Source organism: Morone saxatilis, unplaced genomic scaffold, assembly GCF_004916995.1.
Source record: "Morone saxatilis isolate NCDOM2014 unplaced genomic scaffold, NCSU_SB_2.0 Contig2, whole genome shotgun sequence".
Classification (NCBI taxonomy): Eukaryota; Metazoa; Chordata; class Actinopteri; family Moronidae; genus Morone; species Morone saxatilis.
In genome coordinates, this window is record NW_023339762.1 from 2,797,353 (window position 1) to 2,802,619 (window position 5,267).

Consider the following 5,267-nt stretch of genomic DNA (forward strand, 5'->3'; position numbering starts at 1 on the left):
TTTAGTGGAGAAGTCAAATAAGGCCTGAGATTGTACTAGCTTTTCTAACAGAGCAGATGAAATATAAAATGTATGAAAGATTCAAAAGGGTAGGAGAAAAGTGAAATTAAATACGATAAGTTCAACTTTGGATCACATATCTCAGGTCAAACTTGTTCCCTATAAATGAAAAAGGATTAAGGTTAGCAAGTGTGCATACCAAATGTCTGTCACATCCCCAGTGGTACACCAAATCAGTAGCTGCACCAATACTATCCTTGCTAAAAGCAGGGTACTTGTTAGACAGAAGTGATCAGCAATCACCAAAAACACAAATCTGTACGCGTCATGCCGACATCAATGGTACTTCAGGTGTCAGAATTGGTATCTCAAAATAAAAAGTGGGATCCGTGTATCCTTATTAATTTTAACCACTTTTTGTGAAAGGTTATCCACCATCTACCACTGTTGGCACATTAAGTTGAATATCGTTTACCAAGCAAATAATTACAGAAACACACTGACACTAACATGCCTAATGGCTGTCATATGCAGTGTAATTTATCCTAACCAGGATAGGCTAGCAGCCTAAGTATACATCAACAACAGTCAGATCGAACAACACACACCAGTGTATGCATTGTCTTACTGTGTGCATTAGACCATTAGTTCTAGTATTTTGTTTCATTTTCATGCTAACTGTCAACCCTGGTATCATCAACCCTGTTATTGGCCTTTAACAGGGTGAACACTAATGCAAATTAGCCTCTGCAATGACCTAACAATTATGTTTATTTTTCACATTTAATTATGAGGATTTCAGAATGAATTTAAAGCTTCAGTAGGCATTTTGAACAACATACAATGCAAAAGCTTCTCTCTCTCTGCAGCCTCATAGGCTAGAATAGAATAGAATCAACTTCATTGTCACATATACAGTCGTAGACACAGCACAACATATAGTTTAATTAATTCTCTGCATTTAACCCATCCTAAGTACTAGTTGGCAGCCACTGTACCAACTCCAGAGCTGAGCCAGCACCTTGCTCAAGGGCACTAACTGAAGAATTAACCTAACATGTTTTGATGATGGAGGAATCCGGAGCGCCTGGAGAACCAGAGCACCCGTTTATCCATGTAAACACAGGGAGAACATGCAAACTCCACACAAAAAGCCTAGCCAAAAACAGCAGAAATATACAGATATGTGTGTTTGAATTTTTTGTTTATACATGCATTTATATTTATTTGAAGATGTTAGTGTAGGAAGGCCATAAAATGTGTAGGTGGATGGCGGCAGATGGCAGAAAGTACACATACAGGTAGAGACAGAGAAAGAAGAAAGGTGTAGAGATACAGGCAGAAGACGGCAGAGGTAAGAAAGAGATGAGAGTTAGGGAAAGGCAGGGTGAGAGAATAAAAGGAAAGAAGAACAGAGGAGTGTAAAGAGAAGGGAAGAGTCGGAGAGAGGCAGTGCTGAAAACAAGTGAAGCGAATAAGAGAAGTAGAGACAGAGGGAGGCAGCGTTTCATGTGAAGCAGGCAGTCAGTATTTGTGAATTATTGATAAGTAGATCTTTTACAATATTGAACTGAGTTTGACCCTAAGGGAACAGCCATCAATAGGGAGAAAGAGAGAGGGAAAGTGGAAGAAGAAAATTGCCTCACAAGAATCTGCCCGAGAGCAGGGAGCATTTTCTGATATAGCAGGTGGTGTTTTCTGACGGACTTTTTATTTTGTTGGTCTGCTTTTATTTGTTCCTTGATGGACACCCCTTATCTCAAGATAGCCCAATGAAACGTTTCATTTTGCAAATATTGAGCACATCTGCACTGTTTATTAGATTTACTACAGAATATAACACAAGAGCAAAGGGTAGGCACAATTGTTTGTGAACAGCAGCCCTGAAAATAACTGTCCCGGTTATTTGATGTATTATTTAGATAAAAATGCATTTGTACATTTTGTAGTACAGGATAGATGCAATTAAAACCACACAACGTATGAGACATCTCAGTGTAGTATCACTGATGTTGGATCATGTTCAATTCATTATAATCAGTAATTTATAACAACTCCCAGATGAGCAGCTACTTTCTAAGAGACTGTGAACACTGCAAATACCAGCTCATGTTTTCTTTACACTGCGCACACACAGCTGTGGCTTAAGTCAATAATATTTTGGAAACTTTTAATTGGAAGGCTGTGTCTGACTTTACTATCAAATTGGAGTTATTGGCGTATTTGTGAACTGCAAATATGACTTTCTGCTTGTGTAGTGTTATATGAAAGAGTCTTTTGGGTTTAAATATTTAGAAGGTACATAACTGTTTTGCCATCTGGTTTGTCAAATCTTTGAAGTTCAATATGTTAGAACTGCACTCTTTACAAATTAAACTCAAATTTTCACCTTGTATCTCAAATTTTAAGAAGCATTTCAAGCTGTCTTTCCCTGAAGTCAGCGAAGCAGCGTACAGAGTGCATGATGCATAGGTGTATTATGTCAATACAAAAAAATATTTACAGAACATAGGAGATCAGTGAATATATATTCAGTCAGAGGGACCACATATATACACTGTGTGTATATATACAGTGGTACAAACAGTACTTTTGGTTTAAATGTGGGTGGAAACGATTCATTATTCTGGTGGAGATGGGTCCTCCACCTTGTACAGGGTTGGGAAGGTTACTTTAAAAATGTAATCCAATAGATTTCTAATTACCTGTTAAAATAGTAACCGTAACTTAATCCAAGTATCACAGTATTTGAGTAACCATTGCTTTGGATAACCTCAACACCAAATATGCAAATAAAAACAAGCAAATAGAATTATCAATAAGACGCATTGATGCAAGTGTATTTTATAAGACAACAGAACAATGTAACGTTAGAAAAGAAAATGAAAAATCATTTTAGCATCAATGTGTCCTCAGATCAGTGTAGTTTTAAAGAAAAACTTAATTTTTCCTGCTAATAATCCCCATTTTTACTAAATCTAACTGTAATCTGATGTGATGGATTACAGTTACCTTTCTTTGTATCCTGATTACTTAATTGAGTTAAATGTTATCCATTACTCCCCAAGCCTGACCTTGTATGATAGCAAAGGAGAGTTGTCACTTTCTAACCTTGCTAGACTCACAAGATCATGAAATCACGAGATTAAGCAAGACTCCATTTTGCCAGGCTTCCATCTATGCATTTGTGCAGTACCGGACCAATCAGCATCCTCTGAGGATGTACTGGCAGCTGTGGGGATAAGCAGTTATAACAGGACTGGAGAGTATTTTTTCACTGAAAATGAAGATTTGATGAAGATGACCAAATTTTTCAATGGAAATTTGTTTTTGCTCTTCTTCTGACTGACTTCAATAAGAGTTTGATTAAGTTTCATGGTTTGTTGATCTGTTTGCCCCTGATAGACAGTGATAGACAGTGATGGTTCATCCAATCACCTGTAAGTATTTTTTGAAAGTGCCTGCCCTTTTCCAAACAGTTCCCAATGACGATATCCCAAATGGTTCTGTGTGGCAAACCATCTGCCACAGTCAGGTTAGTCGCCACCATGCCAGCTAATAGTGGATGATGCAGTAGTGATGATCAGTGTGTCAGTCTGTCAACTCCATATCATTCTAATATCATTTCATTGCAATTTTCTTGGCAACAACTCATGGGCTGTGCTTTGTGCTTTGCATTTTCTCTAGATGGAGAAATATAGATATTAGTCATTCAGAATTGAATTATGGTAAATAGAGGCAATCTGTGATGCCTCAGTAAGTAGGGAGCCGAGGTGCTTCACTGTTGCTTCCCCACTTGTGTAAAGATGAAATGTGTGTATTTCAGCATGAAATTCTCATCGAGTTCAGCTTTTATATGAATTGCATTTGCACAAGCGCTTCATGCGTGGTGCACCAATCTTCTATGCTCTTTGTTTCCATGCAGTGCTTTTACTCACTACATCCTTTGAGGTGAATGACTTGGTGATTGAGCGTCTGGCTGACAGATTGCCTGACTTGCCGGCCAACCCGCTGACTGGCTGTCTGATGGCTTTCTGGCTGACTGGCTGTCTGACCGACTGATTAACTAGTGTTCCCGCCTTAATAGCGGGGAATCAATAGTGTGGTCCAACTCTGCACTCTGCAGAATGACAGACGGCCACACTGCTGAATTGAGGACAAGGTGCTGGACAAATGCCAAATATTTGTCTGTGTGTATATATGCGTGCATAGGTATATGTGTGCACATGTAAAAGATTGCAGGAACCAGAATGTGTGTGCTTGTATCTGCTCTAACTTAGCTTCTGTACACTCAGTCTGAGCTGAACTCCTCAGGGAAGCCAAGAGGTAGAGCACAGACTTTTAACTACATTTGTTGGAAGTCACTTAGGAGGTCACACACTACAAGAAAGCCAATTGACTGTTTTTTCAGCAGAGGAGGTAAGAAAGATAATGTGATTACTTTAATGGATCTTAAGTTATTCTAGTGTACCATATACAGTAAGAGCCATCAGTGAAGTCCACTATGCCCCCTTGCTGTAATGTCCCATTAGCAGCCCACTGCAGCAAGCAGTGTAAAGGTTGAAAATGTCAAACCCAGTACTGCAGAAGTCAGGCTGTTTCTGACAGCCAAAAATGTGGGGAATCAGTGTATTTTGTGCAATGCAGTAAAATAAGGTAGTGAAAGTATTAGCCTTAAGTTTATATGCATGGAATGCTTTGAACTTAATTCTTCTAACATAACTTTTAACAACAGACATAAAGTCTGGACCACACTGTTCTTTAAACCTGCATTTATTGATTTTTGTTGGCCACTTTTTTGGTAGCACCATATAATGTTGTTATAGCAAATGTGTAAGTAAACAGTGGCTTTTTTATAGAGCCCAACTGATCCGTTATTGACCTATCACAGACATACTGATATTGTATCGTGTATATGTTATGCGCCGATAGGAAACCTGTTTTTCTGGTATGTAATCAGAAAAAAAATGCTTCTGGTAATATATTGGTGTCACTGTAAAGTTTATCTAGTAGAGTGCACTAAGACTTACAATACAGTGGCAAGCAGTAGAGTTCTCAGCAATGTCTAGAAATTTAGGAAAGTTAAAAGTTATTAAAGAAACCAGCCTTCTGAGTACCTTTGCATAGTCATCAGTGCAAAATTGGTGCACAGTCCACATAGTAAATCCACATATTTTCATTCCAGCTCAAAATTTCGCCATATTATAATCTACCGGCACCAGATAGTTTGTTACACAGAACCATCTGAGAAGTTGTCATTGGGAACT

The 5,267-nt window shown here is 38.4% G+C and overlaps 1 protein-coding gene across 2 annotated transcripts in view; it reads left to right on the forward strand.

Moving 5' to 3' along the window:
* galnt18a (UDP-N-acetyl-alpha-D-galactosamine:polypeptide N-acetylgalactosaminyltransferase 18a) overlaps positions 1-5,267 on the forward strand; it is a 159,353-nt gene that overhangs the window by 139,536 nt on the left and 14,550 nt on the right. The window lies entirely within an intron of this gene.